This window comes from Arachis hypogaea, chromosome 1, assembly GCF_003086295.3.
Source record: "Arachis hypogaea cultivar Tifrunner chromosome 1, arahy.Tifrunner.gnm2.J5K5, whole genome shotgun sequence".
NCBI lineage: Eukaryota > Viridiplantae > Streptophyta > Magnoliopsida > Fabales > Fabaceae > Arachis > Arachis hypogaea.
The window spans coordinates 28,833,236-28,846,026 of record NC_092036.1 but is presented as its reverse complement, the minus strand read 5'-3'; the positions used below and the strand labels follow the sequence as shown (position 1 = coordinate 28,846,026).

At 39.3% G+C, this 12,791-nt stretch overlaps 1 non-coding gene across 1 annotated transcript; it reads right to left on the bottom strand.

Annotated features, from left to right (window-relative positions):
• Nucleotides 1-6,888: 6,888 nt before the first annotated feature.
• On the bottom strand, nt 6,889-6,992 carry LOC112714624 (small nucleolar RNA R71). Its single transcript, XR_003159312.1, has one exon. It is a non-coding gene; the product is annotated as a small nucleolar RNA R71 (small nucleolar RNA).
• Between the last annotated feature and the right edge of the window lie 5,799 nt (nt 6,993-12,791).

Below are 12,791 nucleotides of genomic sequence, written 5' to 3'. Positions count from 1 at the left end.
GCAAGCGCTTCTTTAATGTCATTAGCTGGACTATTACTGAGCTTTTAATCAAGTCTCAGTTTTGAGCATTCTTGCTCAAAATTGCCTTCAAGATAGTGTTTAACTCTCTGTCCATTAACAATGAACTTTTTGTTAGATTCATTATCCTGAAGCTCTACGTATCCATATGGTGATACACTTGTGATTACATATGGACCTCTCCACCGGGATTTTAATTTCCCAGGGAATAATTTGAGCCTAGAATTGAATAACAGAACTTTCTGCCCTGGCTCAAAGACTCTGGATGACAATTTCTTATCATGCCATCTTTTTGCTTTCTCTTTGTAAATTTTTGCATTCTCGAAAGCATTGAGTCTAAATTCCTCTAGCTCATTTAGTTGGAGCAATCGTTTTTCTCCAGCTAACTTGGCATCAAGGTTTAGGAATCTGGTTGCCCAGTAGGCCTTGTGTTCCAGTTCCACTGGCAAGTGACATGCCTTTCCATACACAAGCTGGTATGGAGAGGTCCCTATGGGGGTCTTGAATGCTGTTCTGTATGCCCACAGAGCATCATCCAAGCTTCTTGCCCAATCCTTTCTACGGTTAATTACAGTCCGTTCCAGGATTCTTTTAAGTTCTCTATTTGAGACTTCAGCTTGCCCATTAGTTTGTGGGTGATATGGAGTAGCCACCCTGTGGTTGACTCCATAACGTACCAGAGCAGAATAAAGCTGTTTATTACAGAAATGAGTGCCCCCATCACTGATTAACACTCTAGGAAGAAGCGCTTGTTGGGAGGCAACCCAATTTTATTTATCTAATTTTATCTTATTTTGTTTCTTTGTTATTTTTGTGTTTAATTAGGTACATGATCATGAGGAGTCACGAAAAAAATCAAAAAAAATTAAAAACAGAGTCAAAAACAGAAGAAAAAAATTTTTCACCCTGGAGGACGCACGGGCCGGCGTTCAGCGCCCAGAAGATGCATCTGGCGGGCGTTCAACGCCAGAACAGAGCATCTTCCTGGCGCTGAACGCCCAAAACAAGCAACATCCTGGCGTTTAACGCCAGGATGCGCACGCAGAGGACAATCTGGCGCTGAACGCCAGAAACAAGCTTGAAACTGGCGTTCAACGCCAGAAACAAGCATTACATGGGCGTTTAACGCCCAGAACATGCACCAATGGGCGTTTAAACGCCAGAATGGTGCATGAAGGCAATCTACACGCCTATATGGTGAAGGAATGGTATTTCTTTTCACCTCAGGACCTGTGGACCCCACAGGATCTCCACCTCAGGATCTGTGGACCCCACAGGATCCCCACCTACCCAATTCTCACCTTCCCTCTTAATCCTACTTTTGTGATTTGAATATCCATGTCACAATTCCCAATACCCTTCACCAATCACCTCAATTCCTCTTCCCCATAAACCCCACCTACCCCCACTACATTCAAATTCAATTTCCCACCCATTCCCACCTAACATGGCCGAAACATAACCCTCCCCCCCTCCCTATAAATACCTCCCTTTTCTTCTTCATTTTCACACAACATAACCCCTTCTTCTCTACATAGCCGAACCCCCCCTTCTCCCTCTCTACTCAAATTTTCTTCTTCTTCTTCTTCTACTCTCCTTTTCTTTTTGCTCGAGGACGAGCAAATTTTAAGTTTGGTGTGGTAAAAGCATAGCTTTTTTGCTTTTCCATTACCATTACTGGCACCTAAGGCCAGAGAAACCTCAAAGGGAAGACAAAAGCTTCCACCTCTGAGTCTTGGGAGATGGAAAATATAAGCCGTCATAGCTCAGTGGTATAACATGTGACTGCAAATCAAGAGATCCCTGAGATACCTCAGGGGATAAGTTGTCCTCCACACAACTATTGGGAGCAAATAATGTTAAAAACACCAAAATCACTAGGGATCATGCAACAGAAACAAGGAAGAGGCATAGAGGAGCTCAAAAAGCACCATTGGACCTTCAAAAAGGTGCCACCCTCACTCAGGTGGATTCATTCCTTGTTCTCTATTTTCTTTCTGTTTTCGGTTTTTAATACTATGTTTATTTATGTTTTGTGTCTTTACTTCATGATCATTAGTATGTAACCATGCCTTAAAGCTATGAATAAAATCCATTAGTCTTTCACCTCTCTTAAAAGAAAAATGTTTTAATTCAAAAGAACAAGAAGTACATAATTTTCGAAATTATTAGTGAATTTAATTTAATTATATTGATGTGGTGGCAATAATTTTTGTTTTCTGAATGAATGCTTGAACAGTGCATATTTTTGATCTTGTTGTTTATGAGTGTTAAAATTGTTGGCTCTTGAAAGAATGATGAACAAGGAGAAATGTTATTGATGATCTGAAAAACATCATGAAATTGATTCTTGAAGCAAGAAAAAGCAGTGAAAAAGAAAAAAAAAAGTGGCGAAAAAAAAAATAAAATAAAATAGAAAGAAAAAGCAAGCAGAAAAAGCCAATAGCCCTAAAAACCAAAAGGCAAGGGTAGCAAGGATCCAAGGCTTTGAGCATCAATGGATAGGAGGGCCCAAGGAAATTAAATCCAGGCCTAAGCGGCTAAATCAAGCTGTCCCTATTCATGTGCTTGTGTCATGAAGGTCCAAGTGAAAAGCTTGAGACTGAGTGGTTAAAGTCGTGATCCAAAGCAAAAGAGTGTGCTTAAGAGCTCTGGACACCATTAACTGGGGACTTTAGCAAAGCTGAGTCACAATCTGAAAAGGTTCACCCAGTTATGTGTCTGTGGCATTTGTGTATCCGGTGGTAATACTGGAAGACAAAGTGCTTAGGGCCACAGCCAAGACTCATAAAGTAGCTGTGTTCAAGAATCAACATGCCTAACTAGGAAAGTCAATAACACTATCTGAAATTCTAAGTTCCTAGAGAAGCCAATCACTCTAAACTTCAAAGGAAAAAGTGAGATGCCAAAACTGTTCAGAAGCAAAAAGCTACAAGTCCCGCTCATCTAATTAAATTAATATTCATTGATATTTTGGACTTTATAGTATATTCTCTTCTTTTTATCCTATTTGATTTTCAGTTGCTTGGGGACAAGCAACAATTTAAGTTTGGTGTTGTGATGAGCGGATAATTTATACGCTTTTTGGCATTGTTTTCATATAGTTTTTAGTAAGTTTAAGCTACTTTTAGGGATGTTTTCATTAGTTTTTATGTTAAATTCACATTTCTGGACTTTACTATGAGTTTGTGTGCTTTTCTGTGATTTCAGGTAAATTCTGACTGAAATTGAGGGATTTGAGCTAAACTCTGAAGAAGGCTGACAAAAGGACTGCTGATGCTGTTGGATTCTGACCTCCCTGCACTCGAAATGGATTTTCTGGAGCTACAGAACTCTAATTGGCGCGCTCTCAACGGCGTTGGAAAGTAGACATCCAGGGCTTTCCAGCAATATATAATAGTCCATACTTTATTCGAAGAATGACGACGTAACTTGGCGTTGAACGCCGAGTACACGCTGTTGTCTGAAGTTTGACGCCAAGAAATGCCTCTACACGTGAATTCATCAAGCTCAGCCCAAGCACACACCAAGTGGGCCCCGGAAGTGGATTTATGCATCAATTACTTACTCATGTAAACCCTAGTAGCTAGTCTAGTATATATAGGACATTTATCTATTGTATTAGACATCCTGGATTGTATTTTGATCCTGTGATCACGTTAGAGAGGGCTGGCCATTCGGCCATGCCTGAACTCTTTGCTTATGTATTTTCAACGGTGGAGTTTCTGCACACCATAGATTAAGGGTGTGGAGCTCTGCTGTACCTCAAGTATTAATGCAATTCTATTATCTTTTATTCAATTCTCTCTTATTCTTATTCCAAGATATTCATTCGTACCCAAGAACATGATGAATGTGATGAGTCAGATTACCCTCATTATCATTCTCACTTATGAATGCGCGTGATTGACAACCATGTCCGTTCTACATGCAACAGAGCTTGAATGCGTATCTCTTAGATTCCCCAACAGAATCTTCGTGGTATAAGTTAGATAGTTGGCGGCATTCATCTGGATCCGGAAAGTCCAACCTTGTCTGTGGTGTTCCGAGTAGGATCCTGGGAGTCCGGAAAGTCCAACCTTGTCTGTGGTGTTCCGAGTAGGATTCCGATCATGAATGACCGTGACGTGCTTCAAACTTTAACCTGCTGGGCGTTGGTGACAGACGCAAAAGAGGGATTCTATTCCAGTAGGAGCGGGAACCAACCGGTGATTAGCCGTACTGTGACAGAGTGCGTTAGCATAGTTTTCACTGCGAGGATGGGATGTAGCTATCAGCCATGGGTGATGCCTCCAGACTGGTTAGCTGTGCGAGTGACAGCCGCACAGGTTATTTCCCCGTGAGGAATGAAAGTAGCCACAGTTGATGGTGAACCCCTATACAAAGCTTGCCATGGAAAGGAGTGAGAAGGATTGAGTAGAAGGAGTAGGAGAGCAGGCGTCCAAGAGCTCTACAGCATCTCCATCCGCTTATCTGAAATTCCCACCTTTGAATCTGCATAAGTGTTCTATCCCTTTTATTATTTATTTCTTTTTATTATTCCTATCCTCAAACCCATAAATAATGTTTAATTTGCCTGACTGAGATTTACAAGGTGACCATAGCTTGCTTCATACCAACAATCTCTGTGGATTCGACCCTTACTCACGTAAGGTTATTACTTGGACGACCCAGTACACTTGCTGGTTAGTTGAACGAGATTGTGAAGAAAATAAACAATGCCCTCAGAGTATACATCTTTTATAAATCCAATTACAAGAAAAAAGGGAATCACAATTTCGTCCACCAAGTTTTTGGCGCCGTTGCCGGGGATTGTTCGAGTATGGACAACTGACGGTTCATCTTGTTGCTCAGATTAGGTAATTTTCTTTTCAAAAATCTTTTTCAAAATTTTTTTTTCTTTTATTTTTCGTTTTCCCAAAAATGTTTTTCGAAAAAAAATTATAAAAATACAAAAAAATTAGAAAATCATAAAAATCAAAAATATTTTGTGTTTCTTGTTTGAGTCTTGTGTTAATTTTTAAGTTTGGTGTCAATTGCATGCTTTTAAAATTTTTTCTTGCATTGTTTTCGAAAATCCATGCATTCATAGTGTTCTTCATGATCTTCAAGTTGTTCTTGACAAGTCCTCTTGTTTGATCTTGATGATTTCTTGTTTTGTGTCTTTTGTTGTTTTTCATGTGCATTTTTGCATTCATAATTTTCATGCATTAAAGATTTCTAAGTTTGGTGTCTTGCATGTTTTCTTTGCATCAAAAACTTTTCAAAATTATGTTCTTGATGTTCATCATGATCTTCATAGTGTTCTTGGTGTTCATCTTGACATTCATAGCATTCTTGCATGCATCTTGTGTCTTGATCCAAAATTTTCATGTTTTGGGTCATTTTTGTGTTTTTCATTCAATATTTAAAAATCAAAAATATCTTTTCCTTATTTTCCTCCAAAATTTCGAAATTTTGGGTTGACTTGGTCAAAAATTTTTAAAAATTAGTTGTTTCTTACAAGTCAAGTCAAAATTTCAATTTTAAAAATCTTATCTTTTCAAAATCTTTTTTCAAAAATCATATCTTTTTCATTTTTTTTTTAATTTTCGAAAATTTCAAAAATATTTTTCAAAATATTTTCAAAATCTTTTTCTTATCTTTTTATCCAATTTTCGAAAAATTAGCTAACAATTAATGTGATTGGTTCAAAAATTTGAAGTTTGTTACTTTCTTGTTAAGAAAGGTTCAATCTTTAAATTCTAGAATCTTATCTTGTAGTTTCTTGTTAGTTAAGTAATTTTTAAAATTAAATCTTTTTTTTCAAATATCTTTTTCAAATATATCTTTTTATCTTTTATCTTATCTTTTTCAAAAATTTTATCTTTTTCAAAATTTGATTTCAAAATATCTTATCTAACCTCCTATCTTCTTATCTTTTTCAAAATTTGATTTCAAATCTTTTTCAATCAACTAACTAACTCCTTGTTTGTTTCTTATCTTTTTCAAAACCACCTAACTACTTTTCCCTCTCTAAATTTTCGAAAATTCTCCCCCTCTTTTTCAAAAATTCTTTTTAATTGTTTTAAATTCTAATTTTAATCTCATCTCATCTTTAATTTTCGAAAATCACTAACCATTTTTTCAAAATTATTTTCGAAAATTTCTCTTCTCTTTTCTTATTCTATTTAATTATTTAATTACTAACACTTCTCTTCACCTCTCTTCATCCAAATCCGAACCTCCTCCTTCATTCTTCTACCCCTTTCTTCTTCTACTAACATAAAGGAATCTCTATACTGTGACATAGAGTATTCCTCTTTCTTTTCTTGTTTTCTTCTCTTTCTTATGAGCAGGAACAAGGAAAAGGGCACTCTTGTTGAAGTTGATCCAGAACCTGAAAGGACTCTGAAGAGAAAATTAAGAGAAGCTAAATTACAACAATCCAGAAACAACCTTTCAGAAATTTTCGAACAAGAGAAGGAGATGGCAGCCGAAAATAATAATAATAATAATGCAAGGAGAATGCTTGGTGACTTCACAAAGCCAACATCCAAGTTTGATGGAAGAAGCATCTCCATTCCTGCCATTGGAGCCAATAACTTTGAGCTTAAGCCTCAACTAGTTGCATTAATGCAACAAAACTGCAAGTTTTATGGACTTCCATCTGAAGATCCTTATCAGTTCTTAACTGAATTCTTGTAGGTCTGTGATACTGTAAAGACGAATGGAGTTAATCCTGAAGTCCACAGACTTATGCTTTTCCCTTTTGCTGTAAGAGACAGAGCTAGAATATGGTTGGATTCACAACCTAAGGATAGCCTGGACTCCTGGGATAAGCTGGTCACTGCATTCTTAGATAAATTCTTTCCTCCTCAAAAGCTGAGCAAGCTGAGAGTGGATGTTCAAACTTTCAAACAAAAAGATGGTGAATCCCTCTATGAAGCTTGGGAAAGATACAAGCAGCTGACCAAGAGATGTCCATCTGACATGTTTTCAGAATGGACCCTATTAGATATATTCTATTATGGTCTCTCTGAATTTTCGAAAATGTCACTGGACCATTCTGCAGGTGGATCTATTCACCTGAAGAAAACGCCTGAAGAGGCTCAAGAACTCATTGACATGGTTGCAAACAACCAGTTCATGTATACCTCTGAGAGGAATTCCGTGAATACTGGGGTCCCTCAGGAGAAGGGAGTTCTTGAAATTGATGCTCTGAATGCCATACTGGCTCAGAACAAAGTGTTGACTCAACAGGTCAACATGATCTCTCAAAATCTGAATGGATTGCAACATGCATCCAACAGTACTAGAGAGGTAGCTTCTGAAGAAGCTTATGATCCTGAGAACCCTGCCATGGCAGAGGTTAATTATCTGGGTGAACCATATGGAAATACCTATAACCCATCATGGAGAAATCATCCAAATTTCTCCTGGAAGGATCAACAAAAACCTCAACAAGGTTTTAACAATGGTGGACGCAATAGGCTGAATCATAGTAAGCCATATCCATCATCTTCTCAGCAACAGACAGAGAACTCTGAACAAAATAATTCTAATTTAGCTAATATAGTCTCTGATCTGTCAAAGGCCACCTTCAGTTTCATGAATGAAACAAGATCCTCCATTAGAAATTTGGAGGCACAAGTAGGCCAGCTGAGTAAGAAAGTTATTGAAACTCCTCCCAGTATTCTCCCAAGTAATACAGAAGAGAATCCAAAAGGAGAGTGCAAAGCCATTGACTTAGTCAACATGGCCGAAAGCACAAAGGAGGAGGAGGACGAAAATCCTAGTGAGAAAGAACTCCTGGGATGTCCTCCAAGCAAAAAGGAGCTTCCTAATAAGGATCCTGAGGAATCTGAGGCTCACACAGAGACCATAGAGATTCCATTAAATCTCCTTCTGCCATTCATGAGCTCTGACTATTATTCATCCTCTGAAGAGGATGAAGATGTGACTAGTGAGCAAGTTGCTCAATATCTAGGAGCTATCATGAAACTGAATGCCAAGCTATTTGGTAATGAGACTTGGGAAAGTGAACCTCCCTTGCTCATTAGTGATTTGGATACATGGATTCAGGAAACTCTACCTCAAAAGCGACAAGATCCTGGCAAGTTCTTGATACCTTGCACCATTGGCACCATGAGCTTTGAAAAAGCTCTGTGTGATCTTGGGTCAGGGATAAACCTTATGCCACTCTCTGTAATGGAGAAGCTAGGGATCATTGAGGTGCAACCTGCTTTGTTCTCACTGCAATTGGCAGATAAGTCAGTGAGACAAGCTCATGGGATAGTAGAGGACGTGCTTATGAAAGTTGAAGACTTTTACATCCCTGCTGATTTCCTAATCCTAGATACTAGGAAGGAAGATGATGAATGCATCATCCTAGGAAGACCTTTCCTAGCCACAGCAGAAGCTGTGATAGATGTCAACAGAGGAGAGTTAGTCCTTCAATTGAATGGAGAATATCTTGTGTTTCAAGCACATGGCAATCCCTCTGTGACAAAAGAGAGTAAGCATGAAGAGCTTCTCTCAGTTCAAAGTCAAGAAGAGCCCACACAGTCAAACTCTAAGTTTGGTGTTGTGAAGCCACAACCAAACTCTAAGTTTGGTGTTGGGACTAGACAACATTGACTTGATTGCTCTGTGGCTCCATGAGAGCCACTGTCAAGCTATTGACATTAAAGAAGCGCTTGTTGGGAGGCAACCCAATTTTATTTATCTAATTTTATTTTATTTTGTTTCTTTGTTATTTTTGTGTTTAATTAGGTACATGATCATGAGGAGTCACGAAAAAATCAAAAAAATTAAAAACAGAGTCAAAAACAGAAGAAAAAAATTTTTCACCCTGGAGGACGCACGGGCCGGCGTTCAGCGCCCAGAAGATGCATCTGGCGGGCGTTCAACGCCAGAACAGAGCATCTTCCTGGCGCTGAACGCCCAAAACAAGCAACATCCTGGCGTTTAACGCCAGGATGCGCACGCAGAGGACAATCTGGCGCTGAACGCCAGAAACAAGCTTGAAACTGGCGTTCAACGCCAGAATCAAGCATCACATGGGCGTTTAACGCCCAGAACATGCACCAATGGGCGTTTGAACGCCAGAATGGTGCATGAAGGCAATTTACACGCCTATAGGGTGAAGGAATGGTATTTCTTTTCACCTCAGGACCTGTGGACCCCACAGGATCCCCACCTCAGGACCTGTGGACCCCACAGGATCCCCACCTACCTTTCTTTTAATCCTATTCACACTCTCCTAATCCAAATCTCATTCTCAATGTCACCCTTCCCAAAAACCTTCACCAATCACATCAATTTCTCTTCCCAATTACCCCATGCACCATTCACATCAACCTCCTCTTCCCCATAAACCCCACCTACCCCACTACATTCAAATTCAATTTCCCACCCATTCCCACCCAAATTGGCCGAAACCTAACCCTCCCCCCACCCTATAAATACCTCTCCTTTCTTCTTCATTTTCACACAACACTACCCACTCTTCTCTCACATAGCCGAACCCACTTCTCTCCCTCTCTTCCAAATTCTCTTCTTCTTCTTCTTCTACTCTTCTTTTCTTTTTGCTCGAGGACGAGCAAATTTTAAGTTTGGTGTGGTAATAAGCCTAGCTTTTTATTTTTCATTCACCATCAATGGCACCCAAGACCGGAGTTTCCTCAAGAAAAGGAAAAGGGAAGGCAAAAGCTTCCACTTCCGAATCATGGGAAAAGGAGAGATTCATCTCCAAGAGCCACCAAGACCACTTCTATGATGTTGTGGCAAAGAAGAGGGTGATCCCTGAGGTCCCCTTCAAGCTCAAAAAGAATGAGTATCCGGAAATCCAACATGAGATCCAAAGAAGAGGGTGGGAAGTCATAACCAACCCCATTCAACAAGTCGGATTATTGATGGTTCAAGAGTTCTATGCTAATGCATGGATCACAAGGAACCATGATCAAAGTATGAACCCGAATCCAAAGAACTATCTCACAATGGTTCGGGGGAAATACTTAGATTTCAGTCCGGAAAATGTGAGGTTGGCGTTTCATCTACCCATGATGCAAGGTGATGAACGCCCCTACACAAGGAGGGTCAACTTCAATCAAAGGTTGGACCAAGTCCTAATGGACATTTGTGTGGAAGGCGCCCAATGGAGAGTAGACTCCAAAGGCAAACCAGTCCAACTAAGAAGACTGGACCTCAAGCCTGTAGCTAGAGGATGGCTGGAGTTCATCCAAAGATCCATCATCCCTACAAGCAACCGATCTGAAGTTACTGTGGATCGGGCAATCATGATTCATAGCATCATGATTGGAGAGGAAGTAGAGGTTCATGACGTCATAGCCAATGAACTCTACAAAATAGCTGACAAGCCTTCATACATGGCACGGCTAGCCTTCCCCCACCTCATATGCCATCTATGTTATTCAGCTGGAGTTATCATAGATGGAGATGTCTCCATTGAAGAAGACAAGCCCATCACCAAGAAAAGGATGGAGCAAACAAGGGAAGTCCCTCACGGCCCCCAAGGAGAACATGAGGAAGTTCATCAACAAATGCCTCATGGAATGCACTTTCCTCCCAACAACTATTGGGAGCAACTCAGTACCTCCTTAGAAGACTTGAGCCAAAACGTGGAACAACTAAGGGTGGAACACCATGAACACGCCCTCACTCTCCAAGAAATAAGAGAAGATCAAAGAGCTATGAGAGAGGAGCAACAAAGGCAAGGAAGGGACATAGAAGAGTTGAAGAACATCATTGGTCCTTCAAGAAGAAGACGCCACTAGAGGTGGATTCATTCCTTGTTCTTTATTTTCTTTCTGTTTTCGGTTTTTAAGTGTTATGTTTATCTATGTTTTTGTGTTTCTACTTCATGATCATTAGTGTGTAACCATGCCTTAAAGCTATGAATAAAATCCATTAGTCTTTCACCTCTCTTAAAAGAAAAATGTTTTAATTCAAAAGAACAAGAAGTACATAATTTTCGAAATTATTAGTGAATTTAATTTAATTATATTGATGTGGTGGCAATAATTTTTGTTTTCTGAATGAATGCTTGAACAGTGCATATTTTTGATCTTGTTGTTTATGAGTGTTAAAATTGTTGGCTCTTGAAAGAATGATGAACAAAGAGAAATGATATTGATGAACTGAAAAATTCATGAATTGATTCTTGAAGCAGAAAAAGCAGTGAAAAAAAAAAGAAAAAAAAAGAAAAAAAAGTGGCGAAAAAAAAAATAGAAAGAAAAAGCAAGCAGAAAAGCCAATAGCCCTTAAAACCAAAAGGCAAGGGTAGCAAGGATCCAAGGCTTTGAGCATCAATGGATAGGAGGGCCCAAGGAAATAAAATCCAGGCCTAAGCGGCTAAATCAAGCTGTCCCTAACCATGTGCTTGTGTCATGAAGGTCCAAGTGAAAAGCTTGAGACTGAGTGGTTAAAGTCGTGATCCAAATCAAAAGAGTGTGCTTAAGAGCTCTGGACACCACTAACTGGGGACTTTAGCAAAGCTGAGTCACAATCTGAAAAGGTTCACCCAGTTATGTGTCTGTGGCATTTGTGTATCCGGTGGTAATACTGGAAGACAAAGTGCTTAGGGCCACAGCCAAGACTCATAAAGTAGCTGTGTTCAAGAATCAACATGCCTAACTAGGAAAGTCAATAACACTATCTGAAATTCTAAGTTCCTAGAGAAGCCAATCACTCTAAACTTCAAAGGAAAAAGTGAGATGCCAAAACTGTTCAAAAGCAAAAAGCTACAAGTCCCGCTCATCTAATTAAATTAATATTCATTGATATTTTGGACTTTATAGTATATTCTCTTCTTTTTATCCTATTTGATTTTCAGTTGCTTGGGGACAAGCAACAATTTAAGTTTGGTGTTGTGATGAGCGGATAATTTATACGCTTTTTGGCATTGTTTTCATATAGTTTTTAGTAAGTTTGAGCTACTTTTAGGGATGTTTTCATTAGTTTTTATGTTAAATTCACATTTCTGGACTTTACTATGAGTTTGTGTGTTTTCTGTGATTTCAGGTAAATTCTGACTGAAATTGAGGGATTTGAGCAAAACTCTGAAGAAGGCTAACAAAAGGACTGCTGATGCTGTTGGATTCTGACCTCCCTGCACTCGAAATGGATTTTCTGGAGCTACAGAACTCCAATTGGCGCGCTCTCAACGGCGTTGGAAAGTAGACATCCAGAGCTTTCCAGAAATATATAATAGTCCATACTTTATTCGAAGAATGACGACGTAACTTGGCGTTGAACGCCAAGTACACGCTGCTGTCTGGAGTTAAACGCCAGAAAAACGTCATGATCCGGAATTGAACGCCCAAACACGTCATAACTCAGAGTTCAACGCCAAGATATGCCTTAGCACGTGAATTCATCAAGCTCAGCCCAAGCACACACCAAGTGGGCCCCGGAAGTGGATTTATGCATCAATTACTTACTCATGTAAACCCTAGTAGCTAGTCTAGTATATATAGGACATTTATCTATTGTATTAGACATCCTGGATTGTATTTTGATCCTGTGATCACGTTAGAGAGGGCTGGCCATTCGGCCATGCCTGAACTCTTTGCTTATGTATTTTCAACGGTGGAGTTTCTGCACACCATAGATTAAGGGTGTGGAGCTCTGCTGTACCTCAAGTATTAATGCAATTCTATTATCTTTTATTCAATTCTCTCTTATTCTTATTCCAAGATATTCATTCGTACCCAAGAACATAATGAATGTGATGAGTCAGATACCCTCATTATCCTCACTTATGACATGCG